Raw genomic sequence first — 20,467 nt, 5'->3', positions numbered from 1 at the left:
ATGGAAAGAAGACAAAGGCAGTGAGTAACTTGTTTTCAGTCTTTATAGTCGGGGTGGGCAGGGGAAAAGAAGGCTGGAACAAGTGGGAGTAAATGTGGCCAAATCAGTGTGTCCCAAATGACAGAATGACTGAGAGGAGCATGGGAGAATGTTTGTTTCTGACATTCATGGGCCCCAGCCCGCTAGTGGGAGTGCCTGTTGGGCTGCTGACGGGGATGACAGTCTGTGTCCCGTGTGGTTGTGCAGAAGCAACTTAGTGGAGAGTTGGGTGTGTTATAAAATCTCGGGCTGCTGGGGTAGTGAGCTAAGGGTGATCTGCACAGCCAGTTATCACTGTATGAGTATCTAATAATGCAAAGTCTTACACACTGAGTCGCAAGGACTATGCATTTCTTGTAAGCAGTTTTCCTTAATAACATAAATAAGCACTCTATGAAAAACAGTAAAAAAAAAAAAAGAAAAACAGAAAAACACAAAAATACAATAAAACAAACAGAAAATAAAAGTCCCACAATCCAAAGGTAACCACTGGTTGGGAAGGATATAGCTCAGTGGTAGAGTGTAAGCCTGGCACGCACAAGGTCCCGGGTTCAATCCCCAGTACTTCCATTAACAAACAAACAAACAAACAAATAAATAAAACCTAATTACCTTCCCCCACAAAAAAATAAAAAGAAGACAACATCTCCAAGCTTAACTTAAATATAAAGTGAAATAATAAAGGCATACAAAACTTTAAATAAAGAATATTTGTGAGCTATTTGCTAAATAGCAGGCACTGTACTAAACACTTTGTATTAATGATATCATTCAAGCTCTCAAAGAACTGAATGAGGCAAGCACTTTTAACATCTCTGCCTGTGAGGTGCTGTTATCTCTACTATGAGGACACTGAGCCTTAGCAGTTCGAGTAACCTGCCCAAGCAGCGCAGCCCTCCGCGCCCCGCACATGTTTTCTGAGAGACCCACAAGCAGCAGCCGTCAGTTCTGCACAGGGAAGAGGGGCGTCGGGAAGAACCTCACTGAGGAGACGCCCCTAGGACCTCGTCACAATTGCAGAATTACCCCGATCTGTTCTCTGTTGAAAATGGCAGCACGTAAGTGGCTCAATATGAATCGTAATCCAGCCATTCGAGGGGAATTCTCACCAGCTTTACAGCGAATAAGTCGTAGAAGGCAACTCCCAACCAGGGGAGGAAGCAAACTTGAATCGATTTTAAGCACAATGAGCAGGCTGGGAAGGTTGTAAGGACAATAGATAGCATTCCAACTGTCAGACTTTCAGAAAAAATGACAACAGGACGCCCGACAGAGATAAGGAAACAATTATATCTAATTCAGTTAATTAGATTAGTTCCCTGCAGCTGGTGCTCAGGGCTATTACATAAATGTCCAATATTCTAGGTTAGGAACCTCTTTTATCAGAACAAGTTGTTGTGAGTAAATATATGTGAGGAACTAGCTTAAAAATGTTGAGAACTTGATAACAGTCACTTGTTCAAGGCAATTTGATTGTTTTGAATTCCTTACATTCTAACAAAGGCACAAAGAGAAAAGCCAAAGTAAATAGTCATATTTCTTAATTATCAAACTAATAATCTCTCTTAAATTCTTAATGACTGTGTTTTTAAATAAATAATGTCTTCCCTACTTGAATTTGTCAATAACAGAGTTTACTCAGCAAAACGATGTCTGTTCTCATGGCCATCATGGCTGTATATAAGATATCCAATGATGTTTTTAGTGTTTAATGAGTTTTAGTATTTACTACTTCATTTGATTTTTCATAATCAATAATCACATGAAGTATGTGTATATCTGTCCACATTTTATATAGATTTAAGGAGATCTGTTTAGTAACTTAACCAAAGTTGCAAATCTGGTAGATCAAAAGAGCCAGACTTATGGCTTCCAAAATTTTAGTCAAAATTCTTGGACTATATATTATATATATATTATATTACAATATTACAATATAATATATAAATATAATATATTAATTGACCCCCAAATTATATTAAGGATTCTTTTAATTTACATAATGACATAATATATCACCTCAGGTCTAACCTATGTTAGCATTTACAAGCCAGCCTTCATTATAATGAATCTCAATGACTAGATAAAGGAGCTGTGGTGTATTTATACCATGGAATAATACTCAGCCATAAAAAAGAATAAAATAATGCCATTTGCAGCAACATGGATGGACCTAAAGATCATCATTCTAAGTGAAGTTAGCCAGAAAGAGAAAGAAAAATACTATATGATATCACACATATGTGGAATCTAATAAAAAGAAAAAAACAAGACACTAATGAACTCATCTACAAAACAAGAAACAGACTCACAGACATAGTAAACAATCTTACGGTTACCAGGGGAAAGCAGGTGGGAAGGCATACATTTGGGAGTTCGAGATTTGCAAATGTTAGCCACTAAATATAAAGATAGATTTAAAAAAACACATTTCTTCTGTATAGCATAGGGAATTAGATTCAATATCTTTAAATGACCTTTAATGAAAAATAATATGAAAATGAATATATGTATGTATATGCATGACTGGGACACTGTGCTGTACACCAGAAACTGACACATTGTAACTGACTGCACTTCAACAACAACAAAAAAACAAGAGTGAATCTCCAAAGTAAACATCCCTTCCGTGGTGCTGGTATTTTGTTATATTGGAATAATGGGTTCTAACTAGATCATGATTTCTAAGGTAGCATCGTATTGTGTCTTGTCAAAGTCTACAAACTATACTCATTAAACTTAATGAGTATTTCTGTGGGGCAGAAACTCTTCTAGGCACTGAAGATTCAACAAACAAATCAGATCAATATGTTTCCATGGAGCTCCCAAAGCTGAGCTCAACATCCCCAGTGTCACAAATGGAGACATTCATTCCTCCTAGGCATTCAATGTAAAAGCACTTAAATTATCCTTCTCCTTCAACCTATTAGATCCACAAAGCCTCACGACAGTGTTCAGTGGTAAAGGTCTAGAGCTCGAATAAAGGGACATGTAGGTTTCCTACAGGTGAGGGAGCAGATGGAAACCTAGAGAGAGTATGCAAAATACATTTAGAAGATGAAAAAATGGCCCTATGTGAATACAGTAAGAAGGACATTTAAGGACAGGACACTGAAAAGTGGGTAAGATCTAAATACTGAGTGACCTTGAATGCCATTTTAGGGGATTTGGATTTTATCTGGTAGGCAGTGGGGAGCAATGGACAGTTTTGACTGCTCTGTCTTACATCTCCTGTTCCTGATGGAGTCCCTGGCACAGCAGGCACTCTGAAGCATGTATTTTCTGAATTAGTGAATGAATATGGTCCTGTTATGTTGGAGTTCTACTTTAGAAAGACTGGTCTCATGGAGGTGTGAGATATAGATGAGTCTGGGTCATCAGTTATAATATTATAGTAATAATTTACCCAAGAGGAGATAAAGCAGTGACTGGGAAGGGGGACATGGACCTTCAGATGACCAGAACATTGACATGTTCCACTTGCCACCACCTCAGTGGATAATGTCCAACAGCAGCCCTCATAATCACTTTCATTTCCCAGTTGATACTCATTTTCCCCTCAGCCATCAGCAAACATTTATTGAAGTCCTGTTGAAGGCTGAACTAGGTCCCCTGCAAAATTCATAGACTGAAGCCTTAACTACACTCCCCAACCTTTCTTCAGAATCTGACTGTGTTTGTATTTGGAAATGAGGTATTTTAAAGGGTGATTAAGTTAAAAGTGAAGCTATAGGGTGGGGTCCTAATCCAATATGATCGGGTCCTTGTAAGAAGCGAAAGAGACACCAAGGATCTGCAGGCACAGAGGAAAGGCCATGCAGCCAAGGAGAAACTCCAAGAAAAAAAACAAACATTCTAACACTTTGATCTTGGACTTCAAGCCTCTAGAATTGTGAGAGAATACATTTCTATTCTTTAAGCCACCCAGTCCATAGTATTTTGTTATAACAGCCCTAACAAACAAATGCACCTCCTATGTGCAGAATGCCATGTCAGCCAAGGAAATATTTTTACTTTCAAATTCTAATAGCATCACCTGATGTCTTAAGCTGGGCTGGAAAATGCCTTCCTTAAACACCTTCTTCCAAAAACAACTCCTTCGTCCTCCTTCTTCTCCTCCTCCTCCTCTTCCTTCTTTCTAAATCACCTTCTGCCTGCTGTCTCTCTCATTGCTAACTCCTCAAATGCCTGAGGATAAACATGAGTAGAATTACAACCTCATAGATTTGTTTAGACGGAAATGAAATTAAATTTGAAGGAAGAGTTCTTGCATAAAATTTATACATTTTAAAATTTGGTATTTAAGATTATATTATTACTTGAACATTTGCTAATCAAGATGTAAGAAAAACAGTTAAGTCTTAATTAAACAAGCTTTTTGTTAAGGACTCTCTAATCAAGAGTGCTAGAAAAATAGATGAGTTGTTTCAATGCTGTGCCTTAGCGAGATGTTTCGTATTAATTTTGGAAATCTATCATAAACCTTTTGTCTGCTATGTTTAAACACTCACCTTAAAAAAGATAATATGAAAACCACAATGTTGTTTAAGTATTTCGTTCAGAAAATTCCATGTGACTTCTGAGTCATCAATGCATAATTGACAAATAGTTTCAAAATGAAGGCTTTGACAGCTGTTAAGACTTGGCTAGGATTTCAAATCGTATATAGTTTTAAACCACGAACACTCTAGAAAATCAGCCACTAAATCAGTGACATCCTATGAAATTAAGCATATTTGAAAACTTTCTCAAGTCTGGGAGAACAGCTTGACTTCATGGGAGCCGGGAGTTCTGCTACTAAAGAAGAGGAATATGTCACATACAGAAATGTAGAAAGTTCTGTACATAGTTGATTCAGTTCTTCATTCACTTTTTGCTCTCAGGGCTAAAGAATGATGGAATTCTAACTGAGAAGAAAATTAGCTCACTGGGTAAATGCAATTCTTTAAAAGACTGCTTCCATAAATCTCTGGCAAACTAAGAGCCTCTCATCAAGGAGAGCCAGGCACCACCTGCTGTGTTTGGTTTAAAACTGATCATCTAATCGAGTGTGACTGCCGGGACTGCCTCAGAGCGGGGAGGGGTTGATGAGAACCTGCTCCCAGCAATCTTCTCAGGCAATTAAAATATTGCCAGTGTGTCATGAATTTGCCAGATAAGCTCCAGGCTTTCCTTTTTCTATTTAGCTAGCCTGCATTGATTTATGAGCGGCCACATGCCTTAGCTGTGTTTTAGGTAGGAATTGCATAAAAGTCTGTTTAAAGAGATCCCTTCCCCATTGTACCTGCCTCTTACTGACCAGTTAGCACATAATGGGCCAGACACTGGGTAACTGATTTTGAAGGGCCTTGAGCTGGCAACAGATTACAAGTGCAAGTCTTGGCTGCACTCCTAACTAATGGGTAACCAGGGCAGGCCACCTCGTAGCTCTGCAGGTCTCAATGTCCTCATGTAGGGAGTAGGGTGATAGTAAGGCCTTCCTTGTAGGGTTGTGAAGCTTAAGAGTTAACACGTGGAGAGTTCTCAATAGATTCATTCAATCCTTAGTAATTCTTATGAATCATTATTACTCTTCACAGGTTTTCATTACACGCCTCTGATAAGCCAGACAAGGGAGAAACAACAACACAAAACAGGCATGGGCCAGGGCTATCGTGGAGTTTATATTCTGAAAGGAAAACAAACCAAAGAGGGAGGGAATGTTGCCCCATTATAAGCTCCACTGTTTAGATCACAGATTCTGTGGCCAGATGCTTTCTCTGCCTACTATTGTAAATGAAGAGTTAAAAGTGAATACTACACTCTGCAAGACAAAATTAGCTTAACGTCTTTTAAGGTGATGAAAATTGAGTTAAAGCTAGAAACAAGCCAAAACGAAATAATGGGAGTAATTTAAGCGGCTAAAAGCCTGGTCTTAACTAGAAGAGTAAATATAAGGTAGAAATAATCAATATTGTTGTTTGCAAGTTATAAAAACTGAAAAAGTAATCAAATCATGAGGCAAAACTTAACATAGAATGAAATATGTTGAAAAATTATGCGAAACTAGGCAAAGAAATAGACCCTAATGGAACAATAAAAAGAAAGAATAAAATACAATATGAGATGATAAAGTAAAAGCAATCATTGGTAAAAAATAAAGACCCACAGGACAAAATTTAAAGGAAAAAACCCTCAAAGCATTAAAGAGAGAAATAAATTTTTAAAAGGTAACAACAACAAAAAATAGAGGCAGATATTTCAAATTTCGCTTAAAAAAGAAGCCACCAGTGAAAGATCATGTGGGTGAAACTAGGCATCAACTAATTTATAATAATTTGAAGATGACCCTCAGCTCCTTCAAAACATGGAAACATTTAAAGATTGAAACAGATTTACTTCAACAACAACAAAAAAACTACTTTCCATTTGAAAATAAAAATTGTATCTTTTGTAAAACCCGTGGCCTATCATTTTTTATTTGTATCTTTAAAGTCTACAAGGAAGAAGAAAAGTTACTTCTTTCCTTGACTGAAACACGGGGCCCTACAACAGGAGTAGGAAGAGGTGGAATGAACGACCCTGGCAGATGAGGAAGGCCAGCTCTAAATCCCTGCCACGGCCCCGGTCTCTGTGGAAATCAGTGGAGAGTTAGCAGTATCAAATCAAGGAATGGTGCAAAATGAAGAGGAACAGAAAGAGATATGATTGCTGTTAAGTAGGAAAAGCAAGAAGAAGAATGAAAATACACCTCTTAGACTTTGTTTTGCATAGTTAAGTGTATTGTCTGCCTTTAACAGTTCGCAGTGTTTTTAGATCCTTGCTCTTAACCTGCCTTGTAAGGACTGGCTCGCTCCATAAAGAATAATGATTCTGTATCCACAAATAGCATCGTGGTATCGGCCTCATATACCTTAACCCTAGTGGTCTGTGATACTTAATTTTAACTTGCACACCACTCATATTGAAGCTAGGAAATTTTTCCCATATGAGAAACTATGGTACAATATTAACTAATAATAACTCATTTCTCTCAAATTTTGATAAAGCATTTTACATGTTCATTGTCTCATTAGAATAAAAGTTTGATGTTCATGCTACCTCTGTGCATACCAAGATGACACATCCAATTAATCTATTTTCAGTTCCTTTCTTTAAAATAGCCCAGTGCACCAGCAGGGTGGGGCTGCGGGGCTGAGTTGAGGACCTCATGGTTCCTTATTTTCATCTGACTCTGCTGTGATCAGCTCCTTTTCCTGAAGGGCAATTTCAGTGGTTTTCCTGTGGCTTCCTGCAACCTGGCACAGACTCCCCAGCTCCCCACCTTATCTCCAGACCCTGTGAGAAGAGAACTTATCTGAAGTTTTTCTCAGTTGTTCCACTGATTATGAGAATAATTTTTGAAAGTTTATCAAGCCCCAGCAGGGCCAGACTTGCAGGTCCCCAAAAGGGAGGACTTGTGTCACTCCATTACCTAATGATTTGGGCATCTTAGAATCAGTGTGAACAAAATGAATGACCCCTCAGAGGAGAAGTCTAGAAGATGTGTCAAGGGTTCCTTCTAGGATCATTTATTGAAACCCGCCATTGACCTTGTGTCACTGGGCAGAATTCTATAGGTCAGAGTTAACATGAAATGAGTCTCTGTGGAAGAGTTAAAAGGATTGACTGAATGAAGAACCAAGAGAACCTCTTTGAAAGTTTTTCCCTTGGTAGTGTGGACAGCTAGAGTGAATCTCTGCTGTTAATCATGCTTAAAATAGTGAGCATCTCTGCATACTCCCCATGTGCCAGCTCACTTGACCTTCACAACAACCTCATGAGGTTGGTATGCTTCTTATCCTCATTTCCAGATGAAAAACGGAAGCCTCGAGAGTTAGGGCGTGTTCCCAAAGCCACACAGTAAATGGCAAAACAGGATTCACCATCTATAGTCCTAACCTATGTTACACTGCCATCACTAGGGCCATCAATATTTAAACCTGATTACGTTTTGAGAAGATTCAGAGATCGACAGCTTATTAATGATAGTGCCCCCCCAACCCTCATTCATACCGAATTGAGATAAGATTTTCAAAGCAGAGGCATCTAGATGACTAATGTGACATGATGTATACTGTGCTTTCAACAATTTAATGTGCATACAAATCACCTGAAGATCTTATTAAAATGCAAATTGTGATTCAGTAGCTCAGGGGTGGTTCCAAAGATTCTGAATTCCTAACAAGCTCACAGATGAGGCTGCTGGCCTGAGAACCATTTTAAGTGGCAAGAACAGAAAGGAAATGGGTAACTTTACAGAGTGAGAAATGTTGGAATAGCGTCTCAGCTAGACAGCAATTGAGCTGTACGTTTCCTTAGCTTTCTGAATCTTCTCATTTGCAAAACGTGGGCTGTAATACCAAACATGTATATTTCAGGACTGTTTGTTTGACTTTTCAAGCTTTTTTTTTTGATTGAGGTATAGTTGATGTACGATATTATATAAGTTTCAGGTGCACAAAATGGTGGTTCACCATTTTTAAAGGTTATGCTCCATTTATAGTCATGATAAAATATTGGCTATGTTCCCTGTTCTACCGTATATCCTTGTAGCTTATTTTATGAGGATTGTTTTTGATAATCATATTGGATAATGCTTTGTAAATGCTCAAAAAAAGGCATTTATTACTATCATGATTAACATGAAGCTCAAACTTGTTCAGCTCAATGTCCCCAGAAGCCTCCATGAACCTCAGATATTTATCAGATTGTCCTGCTCGGTTCTATGCACATGCGATCCTGAGGTCACATTGAATTCAGTGGTTTTGCTCATCCAGAGAATAAGATAGGATCCGTAATTTTCCTTACTCACAAAGCCATTTTCACAAGCTTCTTATGAAATTTTAGCCTAAGAGCACAATATTGCTTTTTCTCTGCAAGGATGTCTTATCTCAGTTTCATAATTCTGATCTGTTCCTTTTTATGATCCAAAGGTGTTTTAACAGCCTTGTTGTCTTAGACTATTAAAGTTTGTTGACAATGCTGGGTTTCCTACCACCACCACCCCTTCCCCCGCCCCAGTTCCATTAACCAGCAGCCTAACATTGAAGGCCACCAAATATGGGCTGGCTCTGCATGCTTTCAAGGCTCAGTTTTCTGAATGCCCTTGTCTCCGATTGACAGATAGGTTTGCCAGGATCTGGCCTTTCAGAATTATCCCAATGAAATGCTACTTGTTTTTTTGGAAACCTTGAAAAAGTCATGATTTATTCATATACAAGGAGCCTTCCATTCCTCCTTTGGAATTCAAATGACATTGATTCATTCAACAAATACGTATTGAACAGCCAATGTTGGCATCATGCATGATGCTGAGGGGACAGAGATGAATGAAACATAAACAGTGTATGTGTGGCCTTAATGCTCAGACCGACCAGGCATTTCATTAGTTTTTAGACGTCTGATCTTGGACAAGCTAAAACATGACTGAGTTCAGTTTCTTCCTGGATAAATGATTTTATGAGGCTCATACAAGACAGTATTTATTATGTGCCCTTTATAATATTTAGTCATAGCAGATTTCTGAACTGTTATAGTTTGGGGTTTCCCAAACAGCCCTCTATTTCATTTCATGGAGATGTGGAAGAGCCAGAGAATTGAATGGATTCAACACTGTGTAAGGAAGGAGTTCTGAATGACAGAGGATGGCAAGAATCAGCCTCTAGAATAAAGTGATTTTGTTTTCTAAATTATTTCACTTTCATCTCAAAAGGTTACCCTCTCTCCAATAAATCTCTAAGATCCCTGGGAGAGAAGGCTGCAAGGAGCATTTAATGAGACTAAAGCATCAACAGACATTTGTGGAATTGAAATGAGTGATTCTAGGATGTTCAGGGTTAAGCTTTTAGTCCCAATGTGTTTGAGGTGAAGCCTGGTTAGTGTGAATTATAGAGGGATTATGTTTTACTTGAAGAACATGTTCTTGATGATCTCCAGAATTTAAGGTCTTAATTGGATATTTCTGTAAGGCTTACAAAGATGGCCAGAGTTTTTGTTACAGGCTGTAAGGAATATTGTCTTAAAGCAAGACCATATATAGCTCACCATTCATTCAGTCCGCCAGCTTTGAAGCTACGAAATTCTTGACAAATGTAACAAAAATTTGTGTATTGCATTGGTTTCAAATTTGCACATAATGTGAGACTTTATTATTTATATGTTATTCTTTCAAATTTGCATTCAAAATGTGACTTCAATTTATGCAACTCAAAGAATTCTCTTAGACAACATTTTGATGTGGTCAAGATTGTTACTTATGGAAAGGTATCAGACAACATCTACCAAGTTGGCATGAAATTAATTTTCTGCAGCAGGACCTAGCCCCCACCCCCTGCTGTGATAAAATTTTAGCATCAGGTTTTTCTGACTCAGTTTCTAATAAATAAAAATGTTGAGAGGCAGACAGAGCTGCCTGTCTTCAACGACAGTATTTCACTTTGTGGGTCAGCCCAAAGCATCAGTTACCAAAAGTCAAATTAGTAGGAAGAGCCATCTTAGGGATATTGATTTGTTGTCCTTGATTTTTCTGTAGCACTGATAGAGAATTTAGGGTTAAAATATTAGGGATCTTTCCAACTGTACCGTTTAATTGAATATGACTTAGTCTGAACCAATACTGTTGTCCTCTGTCAGTATCACTTTTACCTCAACATGTACGATATTGTGACTAGTAAGTGGTGATCATTTCAATTGACTTAATGAGTTAGAAATCTGCATTTATGTTCTTCTCTAACTGCTGAAAGTGTGCAAGCATCTTTTTTTGCATTAAGAGATACATACTGGAGTTTAAATCCTTAGCTACTTGCTGAGGGATATGGGAGAAGTGACTTAAAATCTCTGAGCTATTTAGGTTTTTGAGTATAAAACAGGGACCAAGTTTACAAAGTTGTTGTAAGAATGAGTGATAACATATATAAGATGCCTAGTACCCTGCTTAGCATGCAGCAGGTGCAAAATGACTGGTGGTCACGTTGAGATAGCTGTTCTTTATGTAAAGATCAGTGAACATCAACCACTTGATAGATTTTACATTTATTATTCAATGCACTTTTTGTTGAGAAGCTACTATGTGCCAGACACTAAGACTCTGAGTATAAAGCAATAAAAATACAGAAATTCCCTGCTCTCAGGGAATTTACTATCCCGTGGAAATAGGCAAGTAATAAACATATAACTAAAGCACATTTTAGGCTTTACAGATAGAGCTGCTAAAAGTAGTTGATGACAATTGTCCTAGCATCATTATTACTAGTGTCCCTTTTCCATTCTAAGTGGTGTTCCAGGTTGGACAATAAATTTTGTGGTTGACTGTGTTAGTTTTCTAGGGCTGCTATCACAAGCCTGGGTGGTTTAAATAGGAATTTATTTCTTCACGGTGCTGGAGGCTGGAAGTTCAAGGTGTTAGCAGTTTGATTTCTCCTGAGGCCTCTCTCCTTGCTGGCAGACAGCCTCCTCAGTGTCCTCACATGGGATGCAGGCATCCCTAGTGTCTCTCCTCCTCTTTTTATACAGACATCAGTCAGATGGAATTAGGAGCCATCCTAAAGGCATCATTTTCATTTAATTGCCTCTTTAAAGGCTCTGTCTCCAAATATTGTCAACTATTCTGAGGTCCTGAGGGCCAGGGCTTCTACCTGCAAATCTGGGAGGGACACAGTCCAGCTAACAGCATGGAGCCATGTAGTAAAATAAAGCAGGAAAGAAATATAGCGAGTCATTATGCGAGGGTCCAGGTTTAAATAGGATGATCAGAGAAGGACTCACTGAGATGCTAATGTTGGAGTAAAGACCCGAAGGAGGTGAGGAAGTGACCTTGATGACACTTGAGATAAGGCACTTCAGGCACAGGGACCAGTAAGTAGCAAGGACAGAATGAGAAGAGTGAACTAGGACATGAAACAGACAGATGAGTTTTGGTGGGAGGACTGTAAACACTTTGTAGACCATTGAAGGGAACCTGGCTACTAGTCTCAGTGATATGGAAAGTCATCTGATACTCAGTAAATAACTGATTAATTAATTAGAAGCAAAGATGGCAAGATCCTCACGTCTGGTTTAGTTCTTTGTGAATGCTTGTCTTCAACAGAGATTTACCCAGCCCTAGCTACAGAATCTTTATGCGACTCCACACAGCTAGACATCCACTCAGGTGCAGTGTGCAGTGGATTAATTCACCTACGATGAATATGCTTAGTAGCAATTTGAAAAAACTACCAGTCCCACTAAGAAGGCATCACAAGGTCGCACCATGTCTCATATTTTGAGGGACTTCATAGATAAAGCTGAGAATGAATCTGTGGCTACGGTATAATTTGACTTTTTCTGGCGTTCTTAAAAATCTGTTAATTGATGTCTGTATTTGTTTCCTAGAGCTTCTGTGGATAAATTGTTGCAAAGTAGATGGTTTAAAACAACAGAAATTTATTCTTTCAGAGTTTAGAAGGCCAGAAGTCTGAAATTAAGGTGTCAGCATGGTTGGTTTCTTCTGAAGGCTCTGAAGGAGACTCTTGTGCCTTGTTTAGTTCTGAGGGTTGACGGCAATCACTGGCCTTCCTTGGCTAGCAGCTGCATCTCTCCAGTGTCTGCCTCCATCTGTACACAGTCCTCTTCCCCGTGAGTGTGTGTGTCCTTTCTCTTATAAGGACACTAGTCATTCAATTTAGGGCCCACCCTCATTCAGTATGACCTCGTCTTAACTAATTACATCTGCAAAACCTCTCTTTCCAAATAAGATCACATTCTGAGGTTCAGTGTGAACTTCAGTTTTTGAGAGACATCTCTCAACACAGTACAATGTCCATGTAGAAACGACTAGATATCAGTTTGCAATATCAAACCCATGAAACTACAGCTCTTTGGAAAAACCTATCCAAATATGGGTATGGGATTGGTACCAAACAGAACAATGGGTCTCAAATGTGGCTTCACGTTTGAGTTACCTGATTCAGTTAGTCTGATCAGGCATGGCTAATTTTTCTATGCCACCCTCTTGATTCTAACAAGAAGCCAAAACCGAGTAATTGGTATTCACAAAATTGTGAACAGGAGCTTCTCTGCATATCTTATTTGATTTTTATCCCAAGTGCCTAGCACAGGGTCTGTGTTATACCCAATAAATATTATTTGTTAGATTAATGAACAAATAGTTTTATAGAATAAATACCCTGTTGAAAGATAAAGATTGAATATAGTGACCCAAAAGGATAGAAAAGTAGTGTTTCACACTGGAAGTTATAATGGATTATATGTTATTTCTTCTACATTTAAAAGATTTTGCAGAAACAGTTACTTCATTCATCTCCTAACTTCCTTGAGATTAGTAAGTGCCACATATTATTACCCCTATTTTTCCGATGAAGAAATTGGATCTCCTAGTGCAGATTTCTCTTCAACTGCATTATTATTTTTTAATACCACCAGAATTTGATGGATGTCCTGCAGAAAATGGAATTAGAGGCAGTATTTCTAGTAAAGGAACGAGTGTCACCAAGTCTTCAGTACAATATTCAAGATAGGATGAGTTTTAAGAAAGCCTAACCGAGGGGACAGGGAAGGAAATAAAAATTACTCCACAGAGTGAGACAAATACCCTGTAGCTGAAGGTTGCACCATGAAACACAACCCATCAGTGAACTAATCTAGTTATTTACTGGGGCCGTTGTTAGTGCAGCATAGAAGACAGAACATCGGACCCAGGAGGCAGACAGATGGACATCCACTTACGTCCTGGTGCTGCCTCTTAAAAGCTGCGTGCATCTCCCTACGCTCAACTTCCTCACCTGTGATTTGGCCATTGTGATATCACCCGCCACATGGAGTTCTTGTAAAGGTTAAATGATAGAAGGCTTGTAAAGTACTTGGCACACAGAAAGTTCTTGCTACTGTTGTTAGAGTCCTGAGTTTTAGGCATTATTTATCTCCACATTTCCTTAGGGGCAAGATCATGTTCAAGTGAAATTTAGAGGACCTGTCTGTTTTGTTTAATTCTTTTTTTCATATTTACCTTCTTCATTAGTTGGTAAATTTTATGAGAGTAGAGACTAGTTCGTTTTTGCTAGTGCTTAGTAGGTGCACACTGAATATTTCTAGAATGAAATTTAAATTACCTTACCTCATTCCTTTGCTCAAAATCGTTCACTTTCTGCCTGTTTCATTGAAGTAAAAGCCAGAGTTCTTATAATGGAGTATGAGACCCTATAGGGTTTTATACCAAGAGAAGCTGAATAGAATGAACAAAAGAAAACAAGCTTTTAATTCTTTTTTTTAAAAAAGCCTTTCAAGCATGTTATTAAAGGGCAGTAGTCAGGTAACTGACCAATCGTGAAATGAACAGGAAAGCCTACACTGTACTAAGATGAATGGTACTTGGGTAGTGGAGGGGTAGAAAGATTCATTATATAATAAACATTCTGACAAGAAAATAAACTTTATAATCCCAAATCTTATTAAAACTCAATTTATAAATTACATTTGTGGTTTCTTTTCATCAGAAGACTCGACTTCACTCAATTATAACTAGCTTTCTAATTTTAAATACATGGTTGACTAATCCCAAAGGAAAATTTGAAGGTGCGATGCTTAATCATTAAAATCACTTAAGACTATATATATATATATATATATATATATATATATATATATATATATATATATATATATATGGGTTATTTGTGTTAGCTTGAAGACAAGAAATAGTGCAATTGGATTTAGGTTTAATTTGTATTTATAATAAAATTATTATTAAAGAGTCAACGGTCAAGATAGAGATTTGGGGGATACTTTGCTGCTATATCAAAAAAAAAAAAAAAAAGAAAAAGCAGCACTACTGTCCTTTTTGAAATATTCCTTCTTAAGCTGGGCGCTGAGCCTTAAACATATTTTTCCCTCTCCTAGCCACTAGGCAGGGGAGGAGAACGTTCTTTAGCCAGGAGCTGCGTGCATGTAACCCCACCTGAACCTCCTATCCGCCCCAGGACACAGCAAAGGCCGGCATCAGCGCTATTTCTGTGATACAGGCGAGATCAAAGAGGCTCAGTGAGTTTAAGTTACTTTTCAAAGTCTCACGAACAAAAAGTGGCAGAACTTACTCCCGCTCATTCTTCCTGACGCCAAAGCTGCAAGTCTTTCTGCTACAAATGTTGCTCAAATTACTTACATTTTCCGTTACATTTCTTTTACGTTGGTCTAATTTTTATGTTGTTTTGTCTCACAAGTTGAGCATCCACCCCCTTAAGTTTTTAAGTGCGCAAGAGAGCATAGTTAACTAGAGGCACTGCGCTGCAGAGAAGATCTTTAAGTCTAACTCAGCCAGCCTAACTGGAGCTTCATTACCAGCTGAACAACATCGCCCCACTTCCCTTGCCCCCGTGCCCTGGCACCCCGCATTCTAGTCTCTGCTTCTATGAGTTTGACGACTTTGGATGCCTCCTGTGGGTGGACTCATGTACTTGTCCTTCTGTGACTGGCTTATTTCACTTAGCCTAATGCCCTCAGTGTTCATCCACGTGGTCACATATGGCAGGAGTTCCTTCTTTTTTTTTTTTTAAAGCTGAATAATATTCCATCATATGCAAATACTTATATTTTAGCTCCATTCTTCATCTTTCCTACCCATTATATCTATTTTTTCAAAATACCCTTTTTAAATGAGGTTGCACAAATTGCACTGTTGACAGTGCAGTGAAGTCAACGACCGCACATCACCCTGCGGGCACGGAACTTACCAGCTGCTAGTACAGCGTGACCAGGTCATTTGGCATCTAAACCCGAACAAAAAGGGGGCGCTAACAAATAGGATGTTAGGACAACTCATAAACTGGCACTGTCCTGGGCAAACCAGGGAGTCTTGTCATCCTACTGACAGGGACTCCAAATGAGCTCCAACTCCCACCGAAAAGATGTCACCAGATGAGCAGTTTTGGCCACCTGTGCAGAGAACAAAGGAAAATTGGGCTTCAAGGGTGAATCTTAAAGGATCCCAGAGAAAACGGATGCTTTTAACATGTTTCCCGCTAACCTCCTCTGGCTGGCTGTGCCCAGAGAACTGGGCAGAAATGTGTACAAATGAGCACTTTGTACTGGTTTGGCAAGCACTGGCACTTTCGACAATCTAGTTGTCTACTGAGACCTGCCTAGCAATAACTTACGATGATCATCCCCTGCTCACCTGAGTGTTTCACGAGGCACACAAGCAACACAAAGGTAAAGAAGACCAAATGGGGGAGACGGAGACAGGCCTTTTTTGAGAGAGAGACTGAGTCAGAGGCAGCGAGGCGGACAGGGGCAGAGCAGAGAAAGACGGAGAAAGGAGAATGCGGGTAGTTACCTAGAAGGAGAAAGACAGAGAGACGTGGAGCCAGAGAAAGACAGAGAGAGGGAGACAGAGCTAAGGAAGTGAGAAAGACTGCAGAAAATGAGAGAGAAAGCTGGAGAAGACAGACAGGCTGAGAGAAACCCGGGATACAGACGGAGAGGCTGACGGACAGACCGGCACGCATTTTAAGAGAAGAAAGCATCTTCAAGTAGCAGCTCTCAGTGGAGTCAAATTTACTCTATTTGCATTTCTATTCTGTAGATTAGTTCCAGCAAACTCAAGCACTTTCTGTCTCCTTCTGGATTAGAGGAGGAAGGTAACTGGTTTCACAATCAGGCAAAAAAAAAACAGGTCAGTTAGAAAGGTCAGAGTGACACCTCTAACATTCATAGTTACAAAATGAAAAGTAGGTATTTCCCCCTGATTTTCAGTCCTGAGCCCTGCTCCTAACCTTCTTAAATGTGGACGGTTTCAGCTGGGGGCTGACTGCAGCATCCACTATCAGCTGGTGTGGTTCGGCAGCAATTTTCAGCAAGAATCAAGAATCATCACCGGAGTACAAACTCCAAATAATCTGGGGCCCTGTTTCTTCAGAAATAAATCTGAAAAGGCAACATCAACTCTATGCGTGTGTGTGTGTCTATGAGCCCCAAGTCCATTTGAAAACTAGGCATGCCGCTGTTAAGTGCACATCGGCAGCTCGTGAAGAAAGCTCTTCTTGTCTCAGCGCCGGGTCACTGCTCGTGAATCAGCTTGTCACCGGTTCAAAGAAGATGCAGGCGGGGTCACAGTGCCACTGAAATGCCTGGCGGTTTTGTCATGGTCATTGATTCATGGAAGCCACCGTGTCTGTGGAAACATTATTAGCCATCTTCCTCCACCAGACGCCTCCGTGGGCTTAGGATCCAGGAAGAAAAACATCGTCCATAATTCAAAAGCACGAGATGGAAGCTTGAACGGGGCTGTGATTTACGGAGCAGGAGCCTTCATCCCTATGCAAAGCCACGGGAAATGCTCGTTTTTGCGATCAGCTATACTAGAAAAAGGAAGAAGACAGGCATAGTCCTCATTATGGTGAAATTACCACTTCTATTACCATCATCATTACTTGTTGAATTCATAATTCATGGCCCATCACTCACCCCAGAAGCTTGACATTTACACATAATAGCATTTTTTGTGTAACTTGAAAAGCAGTCTGTGAAAAATGACCACTCACATAGACACCGTGTGAGATGCGGAAAGTCAGAAATACGGAGCAACCAAGATGACGGTCAGCTGATTTGTTCCCAGTAACGTCAGGCTTTGTAAGATGAAACCGTTCCTGTTGCTAAAAATGAGGGCATTTCCATTCGGTGACATCACAATTTAAAGTGGCCTATTTATTTGCACACTTACCTTTTACTCTCTTTTTTGTGCTACTTTGTTTCATGATTTTTGAAGTGCCTTTATCCTAGTAGACGGGGTTAATGCCTAGATGCAGGACTTAGGGAGTTGACTCCGTTCTGGTTTCTACGGCAATAAATGTGTGATAGGTTATTGGATTGGATGGGTAGTTGGATTAGTGGTGTATGTAACCAATTAATTTAAGGTATGAACTTGTCCATTGTAGGTGTCAATAAATGTTAATTGAATAAATTAATAAATAAGACTAATCACTCAGTAAATATATATTAGTGCCTAATAGGTATAATATACTGTACTAATTGCTAATAATCAAAATATGGTAAGAAACTCTCATTTCATTAGGTGTTTTTGCTCAACTGTATCTCCAGCAAAGCCTTCCCTGGCCACCACATTTAAAATTATAGGTCTTCCTCAACCCCCTCTGTTTACCTGTTTACCAACAGAAGTCTCTAGCTTTCTATCTGGCAAATTTTATATTTTGTTATATATTTTTATCTACTACTTTTTCCACCCTGATGATAGTGTAAGATGTATCAAAGCAGGAATTTTTGTCTGGTTTATTCACTGCATTATTCCCAGCACCTGGGACGGTGCAAAGCACACTGAAGGCATTCAATAAGTGTTTTCTGAGTAAACGAATTAATGACCAAGCAGTCCTTCCACCAAGAATTTGGGTTTAATAAAAGAAACTGACAAGTCAGCCTTGTAATGTAACAGATATTACCATCAATGTAGATGGTTAGACCCTGGAGAGCAGGGACTTTTTCTTTTAGGACCACTGTGTATCAACAACAAACATTTTTTTAAAATCTGCATTATAATAAATGTGTTTTTAATAAATGTGTTTTAAATAAATGAGTACATACATATTTATGTGATATAATTAATTTATCAAAGAGTATTTGGTTTCTATGGGGGTGAAATGCCCTCCGTACGAAGGCACTTTGCTGGTTGACCTACCTTCACCATCACTTTTCTTTTAGTGTTAGCGGCTGGGGAATGCAGTCAGCGTCGTCCCTAGCAGAGTGCCCTCACCCCAGCTGTCCTGTCAGAGTGTGGGGCGGGGACCGCTTCACCTACCATGCAGACTCTAAATGCAGCCACCAATCACAGACCTTTAGCCAATCTATACATTTTGAGGCCATCATATGATATATACTCTGATGTCATGCTTTTGTTATATATTGATCGAACACTTCTTATATATTAGGCACTGTGCAAAGTAATGGAGTTCCAATAGTGAATAAGAAAGGTTTGGTTCCTGGTTTCATGATGCAGTTGAGCACGAGTCTTCTGTCTTATGTATTCTCTTGATTTCTCTATTTCTCTGTCCCTGACTTCTTTCATAAAGTTAATCAAATGTTTTTGATACTACATTTTAATTCCTTAACTGGAGTTTTGACTGCATCTCCTCTTATTATTTTCATCTGTTTTCCTAGAAGTCTCCTTCACTTATTCAGACAAATTAAGTTAATATTGTACCACTCTGTGTAAAATGAACAACGGTAAAATTTCATTTACCGGCCCCCATGCTTTAATGCTGCTACTGTCAGAATTGTTGTATCTACAAATGTAATAAACCCCACAATACTTTTTTGTTTGTATTAAAGGAAATAAGAGGAAGTTGAGATAATATTTTATATTTATTCAAGTATTTTCAATTTCCAGTGTTCTTTATTTCTACCTATAGGTCTAAGTTTCCATATCATGTAATTTCCTTTCAGCCTGAAGAAATTCCTTTAGTATTGCTTGTAATTCAGGCCTAGTAGCTATGATTTCTCTTAGCTTTGCTTTTTTCTGAAAATATCTTTATTTCATCTTTATTCTCAAAAAACTATTTTCACTGAAGATAGAATTCTGGGTTGCAAGTCTTCTTATTTCCCCCAGCGCTTGTTCCATTGTTTTCTGTCATCTGTTGTTTGTGATGAAAAAGCCATTGTCATATTTTTACCACTATATATAATATGTTCTTTTATTCTAGGTTTTTTTTTTTTAGGATTTTTCTAATTTTTTCCAACAATTAGGCTATGACACACCTATATGTGATTCATCTTGTATTTATCTTGATTATGGTTCAGTAAGATTCTTGGATATATCTATTGATGTTTGTGAACAAATTTGGAATGTTTTGGCCATTTATTTTTCTCATTTTCCTCTCCCATCTCATTTGATTCTCTAATTACATTCATGTTAGCCTATTTGATATTGTCTCACAAATCACTAAGGATTTGTTTATTTTTTAATATCCTTTCCTCTCTGTTATTATTCACATTGGATGATTTGTCTCTTTCCATCTCTATTCAAGCTCTTAACTCTTTCTTCGATAGTTCCCAATCTGCCATTAAACCCATCTAAAAAGTTTTTTTTTCATTTTAGGTATTTTACTTTTCACATGTAAAATTTTCATTTGGTTCCTTTTGTAACTTTAATTTCATTGCTAATTTTTTTTTACCTGTTTACATATTATGACTGTCTTGACTATCTTTTTCTTTAAAGCCCAACATCTATGTCATCCTAGGATCTGCTTTTGCTGCCTGCTTTTTAAAAATTCTTGATTATGGGTGACATTTTCCTGCTCCATTACATGTCTGCTGATGTTTGATAGCATGTAAGACATTGTCATAATATGCTGTAGGATGTTTGGATTATGTTGTCTTCCTTTAAATGGTGTTGAGTACTGCTCTGGAA

General features: G+C 38.6%; 1 protein-coding gene across 5 annotated transcripts in view; it reads left to right on the top strand.

Annotated features, from left to right (window-relative positions):
* KCNIP4 (potassium voltage-gated channel interacting protein 4) overlaps positions 1 to 20,467 on the top strand; it is an 813,618-nt gene that overhangs the window by 669,516 nt on the left and 123,635 nt on the right. The gene's annotated exons all lie outside the window — the stretch shown is intronic.

This window comes from Camelus ferus, chromosome 2 (genome assembly GCF_009834535.1).
Source record: "Camelus ferus isolate YT-003-E chromosome 2, BCGSAC_Cfer_1.0, whole genome shotgun sequence".
Lineage (NCBI taxonomy): Eukaryota > Metazoa > Chordata > Mammalia > Artiodactyla > Camelidae > Camelus > Camelus ferus.
The sequence above is the reverse complement of the archived record's forward strand: the minus strand, read 5'-3'. Positions and strand labels throughout refer to the sequence as shown.